This window comes from Hemicordylus capensis, chromosome 2, assembly GCF_027244095.1.
Source record: "Hemicordylus capensis ecotype Gifberg chromosome 2, rHemCap1.1.pri, whole genome shotgun sequence".
Taxonomy (NCBI): Eukaryota; Metazoa; Chordata; class Lepidosauria; order Squamata; family Cordylidae; genus Hemicordylus; species Hemicordylus capensis.
Window position 1 is genome coordinate 245,953,833 of NC_069658.1, and position 13,228 is coordinate 245,967,060.

Sequence of the window (13,228 nt, forward strand, 5' to 3'; positions counted from 1 at the left end):
ACCTTCTTGCCCTCACACCTGGGAGTGTCTCCCTTTCCCTTTTCGTGTCTTCTAAAATTCATTCACTTCCTTCCCTTTGCAAATGCAATTAACCCTCCCTCCCCACACCCGCCACAAAAAGCTGCAAGCAACCTTTCACGAGTTCACCTCTTCATGCATTTCCTTTCTAAGCGAGGGCAGAGGGGCGTGTTTGAAAAAGCTGCTTCTGCTCCAGCTACAGGCACTCCTGCTGCTGTTTGCAAAATTCAAAAAGCCAATTTCCTCCCCTGCCCCCACCAGGAAGGCGCTTTCATACTTGGCCAGTTTCCCCAAATGGGATCCTCTTTCTCAAGCCCTCTAGGCAAGCACAACTCGGTGGATTTAACCCTATAGAGCCCCTTTTGCAGTACATATTGCAGAGCAGGAGCCTTCTTATCTGTAAATTAGAGTTTCAGCCCTGTATCGGTTTTAGGCAAGCTACTGTTCCTCTCACACTGCGTGGGAGGAAGCAATGGTAAACTCCTCCTGTATTCTACCAAGGACAACCGCAGGGCTCTGTGGTTGCCAGGAGTCAACACCGATTGGGCACACTTTACCTTTACTGTTCTCTCAGCACCTTTGCTCTGCAATAGTAGACAATAATCCTAACCTACCTTAGAGGACTGTTGTAAGGTGAGATAATGTATGTTAACTGCTTTTAACTGTTGATGATGTCGGAATGGCAAATATAAGTACAACATACAGCCAGTGGGGTAGAGCAGGGTTTCTTCACATTGGGGCCCAAGATGTTGATAGACTACAACTCCCAGAATCCCCAGCCACAATGGACATGGCTCGGGATTCTGGGAGCTGTAGTCTTTCAACATCTGGGGGCCCAAGGATAAGAAACCCTGGGGTAGAGCGTTGGAATGAGACTGGGAAGACTTGGATTCAAATTATCTCGAAAGAAAAAAAAGGAGGGACACCTAAATGTAAGAAACTGATGACAAACTTTATCTCATTTGCTTGATAATCCATTCATTTATGAATCTTGACTTTTTATCATGGGATAAAAAGTTCTTTCTCTGGAGTAAACTTTTTAAAAAGCAATTTTTGTTGGTTGGGGATAATGGGAGTTATAGTTCAACAACATCTGGAGACCCAAGGCTGAGAATCTCTGATCTCCACAGGTTTGTTTCCAGGCTCAGTTCAAGGTGCTTTTATTTTATTTATTTAACATATTTCTATACTGCCCAAAACTTGCGTCTCTGGGCAGTTTACAATTAAAATAATATAAACATTAAAATTATTAACATTAAAATAATTTAAAACCCAACATTAGAAGTATTAAAACTATAAATCTAATTAAAAGTTTGAGTGAACAAGTATGTCTTCAGTGCCTTTTTAAAAGGTGCAAGAGATGGGGAGGCTCTTACAGTATCTCAACAAGGAGCACATTCCAAAGCCCAGAAGCAGCAATGGAGGAAGCTGCCATATACTGAGTCAGACCATAGGTCCATCTAGCTCAGTATTGTCTTCACAGACTGGCAGCAGATTCTCCAAGGTTGGAGGCAGGAATCTCTCTCAGCCCTATCCTGGAGAAGCCAGGGAGGGACCCTGGAACTTTCTGCTCTTCCCAGAGTGGCTCCATCCCCTGAGGGGAATATCTTACAATGCTCACACTTCTAGTCTCCCATATGCAACCAGGGTGGACCCTGCTTAGCTAAGGGGACAAGTCATGCTTGCTACTACAAGACCAGCTCTCCTCTCCCATCCCCGAGTAGCCACCAGACGAGCCAGCCGGTGGCAACTGTAGACATACCTCTCCAGAAGATCTCAACGGGCGATGGGGCTCATGGTGAAGATTTTCTCTTAAAGACATTCTTTTACTTGTAAAACCTCAAAAGCTTCCAAACCTGTATGTGCTAGGAACTGATGCCCTGCACAAAATTATCTTTGCTGGGTTTATAGGCCTTCTAGTCCAGCCTCTGAATGCAAGACTTATGTTTCTGCAGCATTGCTTTAATGGCACTATTTTAAAGGTAAAGTGTGCCATCAAGTCGATTTTGACTCCTGGTACCCACAGAACCATGTGGTTGTCTTTGGTAGAATGCAGGAGAGGTTTACTACTGCCTCTTCCCATGGAGTCTGAGATGATGCCTTTCACAGCATCTTCCTATATCGCTGCTGCCTGATATAGTAACAGCGAGGATTCAAACTGGCAACCTTCTGCTTGTTAGTCAAGCATTTTCCCGCTGCGCCACTTAAGGTGACTAGTACTATTTTATTGTGAGCAAAATAGTATTATAAACCACTATGCTATAGATTATTATTACTGCCAGTGTAAAAATGATTTTAAATAATTTCACATAGCTTGTTTAACTGATAAAACTCATAAGAAGCTGTTTTTACCAGACTGAATCTAGGGCCTTCTGCAAGCAAAGCAGGTGTTCCGCCATTGAGTTTTGGATGCTCCTGATGAACACATGAAGCTGCACTGAGCAGGTCTGTTCTTTCATCTAGTTCAGTATTGTCAGCTCTGACCACCAGCAACTTGCCAGTGCTTCAGACAAGGGTCTTTTCCCACCCTAGGAGATCCCAGGTACTCTGTGACTGAGTTATATGGAGTTAGTGCTCCATATATGCTCCTACAGAGTTAGTTTATGTTAGACATCTAGCCAGGTTCTCAGGCCTCTTTCTCAGCCCTTTCTGGAGACTGAGGCAACAGGACACCCTGCATGCAATGTTTTGCACTGAACTATGGATGCTCCTGATGAACATTCATGTAAAGTTTCCTTTTCCTGAGTCAGATCCTTGGCCCATCCAACTCAGTACTGTCTACACAGCTTTGGCCCTCCTGCAGATGTTGGACTACAACTCCCATGATCCCAGGCTAATGTCAATTGTGACTGGGGATTATGGGAGTTATAGTTGTGGCTATTGTTAACTACCCAGAGACTAAAGTTTGGGGCGGTGTACAAATTTGATAAATAAATAGTCCAAAAACAGCTGGAGGCCCAAAGTTGGGCAGCCTGGTCTACATGGACTGGCAGCAGCTCTTCAGGGGTTTCAGGCTGTGATCTTTCCTGGTGGCCCATGGATATACTACCCAGAATTGAATTCGGGACCTTCTGCATGCAAAGCATCTCCAGTTAAGAAAGGAACTCAGGTGGTGGTGCTATAAAAAGACCTCTCCTCCTGAAACTTTCCAAAGCTCCTCAGAATAGACAACAGTAGACTAGACAGATCAACAGATTGTCTATTGCATAGCAGGTCTCTATAAAATTTAGCAAGGATCTTAGGAAGCGGTTTTATGCTGAGTGAGACTCTTGTAAGTCTAGCTCAGTAGTGTCTACACTGGCTGGCAGCAGCTCTCCAGGAATCTTTCCTAGCTTTACCTGGATATGCTGCAAGGGCTTTAACCTATGACCTTCTATATTAAAAACACATGTTATGCCCCTAAGCTATGGGTGATCCCAATAATCAAATGAAACGGCCTTCTACTGAGTCTGACCCTTGGTTCCTCTAGCTCAGAATTGTCTACACTGATTGGCAGTAACTCCCCAGCATTTCCAACCCAGTTCTCTTCAGTGTCTATCTAGAGACACTGCCAAGGAGTGAACCAAGAACTTTCTGGCTTCTGCATGAAATGCAAGGACACTACCACTGAGCCAGAATGAGGAGAGAGCAAGGAGCTAGATGGACCAATTCAAAGGCCTGATCCCAGGGAAGGCATCCACGTTCAGGGGCAGACAACAACCTGAAGCGTTCTAGCTGTTGTTAAACTACAACTCCCAGCAGGGATTATATTATATAGGAATTGTAGTCCAAGAGCCTCATAATATGCCTCTGGGTGTCCCGAGAATCCAAGCACAGTTTAAGAACGATTAGGAGGAAGCCCCATTTTACTCACACTTCTCCCGTCCCACCCACCAAGGCTTCTCCTATTGGTTGGCTCGGCTCCACCCACCTCCTCGATTCCTTATTGGCTGGCGGCCTCCTACCCGAGGGGTTCAGTGGCAGGGGCGGTACACCCCTACACTAGAGGTCCAACTAGGACGCCGTGTCTTCAGAGGATGCTGATTGGTCTTCATGGCTGGAGTTTCTGCCAATCAATAAGAGCAGTGTGTTGCTAGACGGCTTTAGGACCGGGAGATCCCCTTCAAAGCCATCGGGGGCGGGAATAAGCTTGCAAGTTTCCAGCAGCTACTGCCATAGAGTTAGGAAAAGGCGGTCTCAGGGGCGCATGCGTTGGAGATAACGCACGCACGCACGCGAGCCCCAACCGTATTGATTTCTCTAGGCATACGCATGATGGCAGCTTCTAGCAACTCTGTCGCTTTAACTGTTACGTAGCCAAAGTAGATCCCTCTTTTTCCCACGCTCTCTCCCTCTCAATTATCTTACTTGGTGGTTTAGCTCTTAATTCTTAAGATCTGGGCGGCATGCGGAATTAAAGGCTAAGAGAAATGTAACAGGCGAACTTTGTGCAATTATGGAGGAAAGGCTTTACCTTTTGGATTTCGAATGCAATACAACTGTTTAAAGGTGCAGAAATTCAACAGGTATTTTTTATGTACAAAAACACGTTCCTAGGATTATTATACTTTTTTGCTATAACTTATGAAGCTGCCATATACCGAGTCAGACCATTGGTCCAGCTAGCTATTATTACACAGACTGGCATCGGCTTCTCCAAGGCTGCAGGCAGGAATCTCTCTCAGCCCTACCTTGGGGATGCTGCCAGGGAGGAAATTTGGATGCTTGTATGCAGAAGATACAAGCATGCAGGTGCTCTTCTCAGAGTGGCCCCATCCTCTAAAGGGAATATCTTACAGACAGTGTTCACACATGTAGTCCCCCATTCACATGCAACCAGAGCAGTTTATAACCGTGCTGAATGTTACAAACTGGGTTTACACTGCAGCTATTCTACGATATTATGTACAATCCACATCCATTGTGAGATGAAACATCCATATGTTTTGGGAGGAAAGAAACAAAAGGAAATAGGCCTTGCCTGCTGCACAGCTGTTTAAAGGCACAAGAGAGTGAATCCTTTGCAGCTGTGGATAATATTAATCAGCAGTGGACTGAAAGATCCTGGAGCCCTGAAATGACCAGCTATCAACAACAACAAAGTTACCAATTGTGGTCAGGTTACGAACATACTTGCTTCAAACCTTAATGCAGAATAGGTAATCACGGAGTAATCTATTTTTATTATTTATTTATATATTTTTATACTGCCCGATATGTACATCTCTAGGCGGTGTACAAAACTGAAAATATTTAAAAGTCAGTACAGATTAAAATACATGAAACAATTAAAACAGTAGCGTAAGACAATTATTAAAACAAATTATTAAAATTATTAATTCTAATTAAAAGCCTGTGAGAACAGGAGAGTCTTGAGGTTCTTCCTGAAAACAGAGAAGGAGATGTTCTAATTTCAGCAGGGAGCATATTCCAAAGCCGCAGGGCAGCCACAGAGAAAGCCTTGTCCTGGGTTGCCATCAAATGAGCTGGTGACTACCGTAATCGGACCTCTCCAGAAGATCATAACAGGTGTCAGGGTTCATGACAATGGAGGCGCTCCCTTAAATACCCTGGACCTAAGCCATTAAGGGCTTTATAGGTAATAAGCTGCACTTTGTATTTCACCCGGAAACATATCGGCAGCCAGTACAGTTCCCTTAAAACCAGTGTTATGTAGTCCCTTTGAGTTGTCCCAATCTGACTGCCACATTCTGTACCAATTGTAGTTTCTGGTCCGGACTATATACAAAGGCAGCCCCACGTAGAATGCATTACAGTAGTCAAGCCTGGAGGTTGCCAGCATATGTTCCACTGCTTTAAGGTCATTTACCTCCAGAAATGGACATAGTTGTCTTATCATCCAAAGTGGATAAAAAGCATTCCAGGACACACTGCCTCAACCTGAGAAACCAGGGAGAGTTGAGAACCAGGAGCACTCCCAAGCTACGTACCTGATCTTTCAGCGGGGGAGTGTAACCCTGTCTAGAACTAATCAGCACATAGGCTCCAATAGTCTCTACTTCCCAGGAACTGTCCCTATTTTTTGGAATCTGTCCCTGATAAATCACTGTCTCTATTTTGTCCTTAGTTTTGATTCTTGGGGATGCATAGTTCAGGGTTTTTCCATATGAGCTGCTAGAGTTGTCATTCTTCAGGATTCAGTGTCCTACTCAAAGTCTATAATACTACGGATATTTATATACCTCTCCTCAACCAAAGTTCTCAACGCCGTTTACATAGAAAAAGAAATAATTCATAAATAAGATAGCCCCCTTTCCCCAAAGGGCTCACAACCTAAAAAGAAACATAAGGCAGTTACCAGCAACAGCCACTGGAGGGATGCTGTGCTGGGACTGAATAGGGCCAGTTGCTCTCTGCGTGCTAAATATAAGAGAATCACCACTTTAAAAGGTGGCTCTTTGCTCAGCTAGCAGGGGTAAATCATCCTAGAAGCTCGTTCTCTGAAAACCAAGAATTCTCCAATGCTGCCTCTAACCTTCTGGAGTAATCTATGCACCGTGAGAATGGTGGCACCTTTGAGGCAGGCAAGCCCTTTGATTTATTTGCAACTCTTACAAACACCTGACCTCACTCCCATTTCGAGTCAACCCCAGTGGGAAGTGTAGTATCTTCCCCTTGGTAAGGTTGTTTAGCATACTCGCAACCAGTCACTTTGCTGGTCAGAAGGAGCAGGAGACAAAGCAGGGTTAGAAGGCTTCTTTATTCAGACAAGACAGCAACAAACTCTGGGCAGCTTGCACTCAGAAAACAGAAAGCTAAGCCACACCCCACCAAACACAACCTAACCTTAAATACTACGGCAAGAGAGGAAGGCAGCTCAATTTAACTGAAGAGTACATAATTCAGAAGTGAACTCACTGTGGAAGTGCACTTTTTGTGTCTGAAGACACACAAATGTTCTCCTGGTCTGAGCTGAGGGGAAGCTTCTTCTGTGCACTTGCAGCAGAAGTTTCCTGTGCACAGCACTGATTGGTTAGAAACCAGGGGCGTAACTACTATTAGGCAAGGGGAGACAGCTGCCTGGGGGCCCCCACGCCTCAAGCCCCCCCCCAGAGGCAAGTCACATGACTATATATTGTGAAGTGTGTGTATATCAGTGAGGGGGCCATTTTAAATTTTTGTCTCGGGGCCCACTCCAGCCTTGTTACTCCCCTGTTAGAAACCATTACATAAGAACATAACAGAAGAACAGCCCTGTTGGATCAGGCCCAAGGCCCATCTAGTCCAGCATCTTGTTTCTCACAGTGGCCCACCAGATGCTGCTGGAAGCCACAGGCAGGAGTTGAGGGCATGCCCTCTCTTCTGCCATTACTTCCCTGCAACTGGTTCTCAGAGCCATCCTGCCTTTTGAGACTGGAGGTGGCCCACAGCCCTCCAACTACAGGTGAAACTCGGAAAATTAGAATATCGTGCAAAAGTCCATTAATTTCCGTAATGCAAATTAAAAGGTGAAACTGATATATGAGACAGACGCATTACATGCAAAGCGAGATAAGTCAAACCTTAATTTGTTATAATTGTGATGATCATGGCGTACAGCTCATGAAAACCCCAAATCCACAATCCCAGAAAATTAGAATATTACATGGAACCAAGAAGACAAGGATTGTAGAATAGAACAATATCGGACCTCTGAAAAGTATAAGCATGCATATGTATTCAGTACTTGGTTTGGGCCCGTTTTGCAGCAATTACTGCCTCAGTGCGGCGTGGCATGGATGCTATCAGCCTGTGGCACTGATGAGGTGTTATGGAAGACCAGGATGCTTCATTAGCGGCCTTCGGCTCTTCTGCATTGTTTGGTCTCATGTCTCTCATCCTTCTCTTGGCAATGCCCCATAGATTCTCTATGGGGTCGGGTCAGGCGAGTTTGCTGGCCAATCAAGCACAGTACACTGTATACTTTTCGGAGGTCCGATATTGTTCTATTCTACAATCCTTGTCTTCTTGGTTCCATGTAATATTCTAATTTTCTGAGATTGTGGATTTGGGGTTTTCATGAGCTGTACGCCATGATCATCACAATTATAACAAATTAAAGCTTGACTTATCTCGCTTTGCATGTAATGCGTCTGTCTCATATATCAGTTTCACCTTTTAATTTGCATTACTGAAATTAATGGACTTTTGCACGATATTCTAATTTTCCGAGTTTCACCTGTAGTAGCCATTGATGGACCTCTCCTCCATGAAATTATCCAGACTCCTCTTAAAGCCATCCAGGTTGTTGGCTGTCACTACATCCTGTGGCAGAGAGTTCCACAAGTGGATCACACGTTGTGTGAAAAAGTACTTCCGTTTGTTGGTCCTAGACCTCCTGGCAATCAATTTCATGGAGTGACCCCTGGCACTAGTGTTGTGTGAGAGGGAAAAGAATTTCTCTCTCCAATTTCTCCAAACCATGCATGATTTTATAGACCTCTATCAGGTCTCCCTGCAGTCATCTTTTTTCTAAGCTAAAAAGCCCCAGGTATTGTAGTCTTGCCTCATAAGAAAGGTGCTCTAGGCCCCTGATCATCTTGGTTGCCCTCTTCTGTACCTTCTCCAGTTCAACAATGTCCTTTTTAATATGTGGTGACCAGAATTGTACGCAGTACTCCAAGTGTGGTCCCACCGTAGTTTTGTATAAGGGCATTATAACATTAGCTGTTTTATTTTCAATCCCCTTCCCAATGATCCCTAGCATTGAATTTGCCTTTTTCACAGCTGCCACACATTGAGTTGACACTTTCAACGAGCTGTCCACCACGACCCCAAGATCCCTCTCCTGGTCAGTCACCGACAGCTCGGATCCCATCAGCATATACTTGAAGTTGGGGTTTTTCATCCCAATGTGTATCACTTTACACTTGCTAACACTGAACCGCATTTGCCACTTTGTCGCCCACTCACCCAGTTTGGAGAGATCCTTTTGGAGCTCCTCACGATCCGTTTTGGATTTCACTACCCGGAAGAGTTTGGTATCATCTGCAAATTTGGCCACATCGCTGCTTACCCCTGCTTCTAGATAATTTATGAATAAATTAAAAAGCACCGGTCCCAGTACAGATCCCTGGGGGACCCCACTTCTTACTTCCCTCCGTTGTGAAAACTCTCCATTGATACCTACCCTGTTTTCTCTCTTTCAACCAGTTAGCAATCCACACATGTACTTGTCCCCTTATCCCATGACTGCTAAGTTTCCTCGGGAGTCTTTGATGAGTAACTTTGTCAAAAGCTTTTTGGAAGTCCAGGTAGACTATGTCAACTGGATCACCTTGATCCACACACTCGTTGACACCCATCACCAACCTATTACCATCACCAACCCATCTTGCCACATTCCCCCACAGTGGTGCACCTAGGTAACTTTGAAGCCTGGACCTAGAAGCCTTTTGCGGGTGCACACACGCACGCGCACACATACCCCGTTCCCCTCTAACAGGGATACCCAGATGTTGTTCACTACAACTCCCAGCATCTCCAGCTGCAGTGGCCTTTGGCTGGGGATTCTGGGAGTTGTAGTCAACAACATCTGGGAATCCCTGTTAGAGGGTACACTGGTGTAAATAGCCTCACGATATTTTTTAACATGGGGGTTAAAGAAGGTGCCTTGCAAAAAATGGATGAGATTTTTAAATTTCCCAAACCATAGTTTGGGATGCAACGGAGACTCCACCCCACACCCCTGCCCCACATCTATCTCTGTTTCTCTATTTGACGTGGAAGGGGTTTGAAAAGAAGCTGGGACTGAGCACAAGCCACCACCACACACAAAAGCACCCAGAAAACCGACCGTAACAGAAGCAACAGATTCCTCTGGGAGTCCAAATCCCAGCTTGCTCGTTCTCTCTCTCTCTCTCTCTCTCTCTCTCTCTCTCTCTCTCTCTCTCTCACGCACCCACTCCAAGACTGCAACCCCCACAGCATGAGGACTCAGTTGATCTGTTGTTCTCGCTCACGCATTGGTGGGCTGGGCTGGGTTTGTGTGATTGGCAATGGGAACCCGGGAACCCACCCACCCAGCAAGGGAGGCGTGGGCAGACATGCTGGCTGGCCTGGCTCAGCTGGCTCACAGCAGGCATGCCTGCTGGGTTGGCCGCTGCTGTTGCTGCTGCCTCTCCACTCACAGTGGGCCGCCACCTCGGAGCCTCCAAGCAGGACGGGAGAGGAGGGAGTAACTGTGACTGCTGCCTGCCGCTGTGGCTGCCTCCCAGTCTCGCCTCCCAGAGGGGGTGCAAAGAACACCCTGGCCGGCCTCAAACTGCAGCCCTGCTCCCTCGCCTCACAGCACCAGCACACTCTGCCCCCTCGCGTGCTGCCGGGAATGTTGGCAACCCTATGCCACATGCCTGCTCACTGCCCCAGCCGTGCTGCCTGCTGCTATGGCCAGGAGCTTTTCCAGATGGCAGGCTTTACTGTGAGGCTTTCCTGCAAGTTCGAACTTGCCCCCCAAAAACCAGTGCAAAAAATGGATTTTTCTTACCCCAGATATAAATCGGGCTCCACTCTAATGCACAGGGGCGTAACTATCATAGGGCAAGGGGAGACAGTTGTCTGGGGGCCCACTGCCGTGGGGGGCTTCCCTAGAGGCAAGTCACATGACTGACTCCCCCAGCCCCGCACCCGCCCGGGCTTCCTTCAGTTGTCTTCATCCTCCGAAACTGATGTGAGTGTTAAGACCTGGAGCTACCAGAACAGCACGTCTTTCTCTAGTACCATTCAATGACTTGCACCGTCCACAATTTACAAAACCTTTTTGAAAATAATTTAGGATGTTGTTTTATTGTGGTAAAGTGTATGTACCCGTGTTTCCCCGAAAATAAGACAGTGTCTTATATTAATTTTAGGCCCAAAAAATGCACTAGGGCTTATTTTCGGGTAGGTCTTATTTTGCACACACCTCCCCCGCCACGGCAGGCAAGCACAGAACAACTTACTCCGAGGTAGTGCCCCAAGTTTAAACCCCGTCTCCTGCCGTTCTCGATCCCTGCGGCCAGTGCGCGGCCGCGAACCCCTGCCTCCCGCCTAGGTCTTATTTTCGGGTAGGTCTTATTTTCGGGGGAGGGCTTATATTAGCGGCACATCAGAAATTACTGCTAGGTCTTACTTTCGGGGTAGGTCCTACTTTCGGGGAAACACGGTATGTATGTATGTATGTATGTATGTATGTATGTATGAATGACTATGCTTTTTGTTACCACTATTCAGCTTCATTTAAGATTTCTTTACTTTATGAGCTGAGCTTCAGTGAGGGGGGACCCATTTTAAAATCTTGTCTCTGGGCCCACTCCAACCTTGCTATGCCCCTGCTAAACAGTGCCAGCGTGGTGTAGTGGTTAGAGTGCCGGACTAGAACCGGGGAGACCCGAGTTCAAATCTCCATTCAGCCATTCAACTAGCTGGGTGACTCTGGGCCAGTCACTTCTCTCTCAGCCTAACCTACTTCACAGGGTTGTTGTGAAAGAGAAATTCAAGTGTGTAGTACACCGCTCTGGGCTCCATGGAGAAAAAGCAGGATATAAATGTAATGATAATGCATGATGAAAACCCCTAATTGTGTGTGAAGTGCTCCTGATAGCTCGCAGGGACTTTGGGGTCAATTTGGCCAATATGTGAAGGCACACCCTCCATTCTGGTGGAGATGTGAACTAAAAGCTGGGTGTGAAAAACGTCCAGGTGGGGAAGCGACTTCGGCTGCTTTTCTCACCCCCTACGCAGCCAGGCCCGGGCCCACTACAGCTGCTGCGGTGGAGGCAGCAGGCAGCTGTTTTAATTAAGTAAGTGTGCATGTTGGGTTTTATGTCAATAATTTTTAAAAGGCAGACAGCTTGCCTGAAGCATGGGAGGATGCGTAAGACAGACTACTGAATCAGAAATTCAGACTACTGAATCAGAATTTGATTTGCTAGCTGGTGTGTCTGTTCAATGTTTGGCAGAGAGGAGGGAAAGCAGGGTGCAAGGAAAACAACAAACAGATTTGCGTGTAGGTTTGAATGCACTCTTACTTTCAAAATAACCAAAGGAATGGATGCAGATCTCAAGTATAATCTGGATTTAAAGACAAATCAGAAGAGACACTGCAGGTTCAATTGGTCACGTGGAGGCTCCATTAAGTGATCATGCCTCTTATCTGTCCGTAGACTGCTCCCCCATAAATATCACTAAGCCCCTTTTATGAACATACAGAGAGCTGATTTAATCGACTAAGTATTTTGAGGCTCACATACACCGTAGCATTAGGCAGTCAGAAACATGCTGATGCAAAAAAAATTAAAAAATTATGCAAATACAGTTGACTGTGAGGCTATTGGAAAGAATTAACTGCATGGACTCAGTTTTTCGGTAATTTGCAAGGGTCTTGCACGACTGTGTCACCATTGTGTCTCTGACCCATGCAGCAGGATGGGTGGGGTGCTACTGCCTTGCCTAACACTGCACTGCATGTGGGCCACTAACTCTGGCTCAGTTCAGACATAACCACAAAACCATGGTTTCTTATTATGAGGATGAGCTGTGGCAAAATGAGCTCCCATGCTTCCCCTCCCCTTGTCCCCTCTTTCACAGACATGAGAGGAGGAAATTAGCCATTTCCATTCATGGTCTGGAACAACCACAGCTTTCTGTTGTATCCAAGTACAGGGAGCTGTGGGTTGTATAAACTACAACGTTAGCAAGCTGGAATAGAATACTAGGGACGTGCATGGAAAAGGCAGGGGCCGGTTTGACACTGGGGGGTGGAATAACTTTAAGGGCGGGAGAGGGTGCACTTTACCCCCACCCCCGTTTCCCCCGCCGGCGCTCAGTTTCCTAAAAGTCCATCGGGGCGGCAGCGTCTCTCACTGCCATCCCATGGCCCCCTATACTGGAAGTAACCAGAAGTACTCGATGTGCCTGTGCATGTCGGGCCTGCACATGTCACATGCATGCACCCAACATGAGTGCGATGTGCACAGGTGTGAGTGCCACATGTGCAGGTGCATCAAGTACTTCTGGTTACTTCTGGTAAAGGGGGCAACAGGGCAGCAGGGAGGTACGCTGCTGCTCCGATGGACCTTTTAGGAAGCCGAGCGCCAGCGGGAGAAACACAGCCGGGGGGGGGGGAGTGCACCCTCCCCCGCCCTTAAAGGCAGATACCCTCCTGGAGTTGAACCTTCGAACCTGGCAGTGTTCCGAACAGGTTTGTGCACATCCCTATATCATGCCAGATTCTGACTTGTTCAGCTGTAGA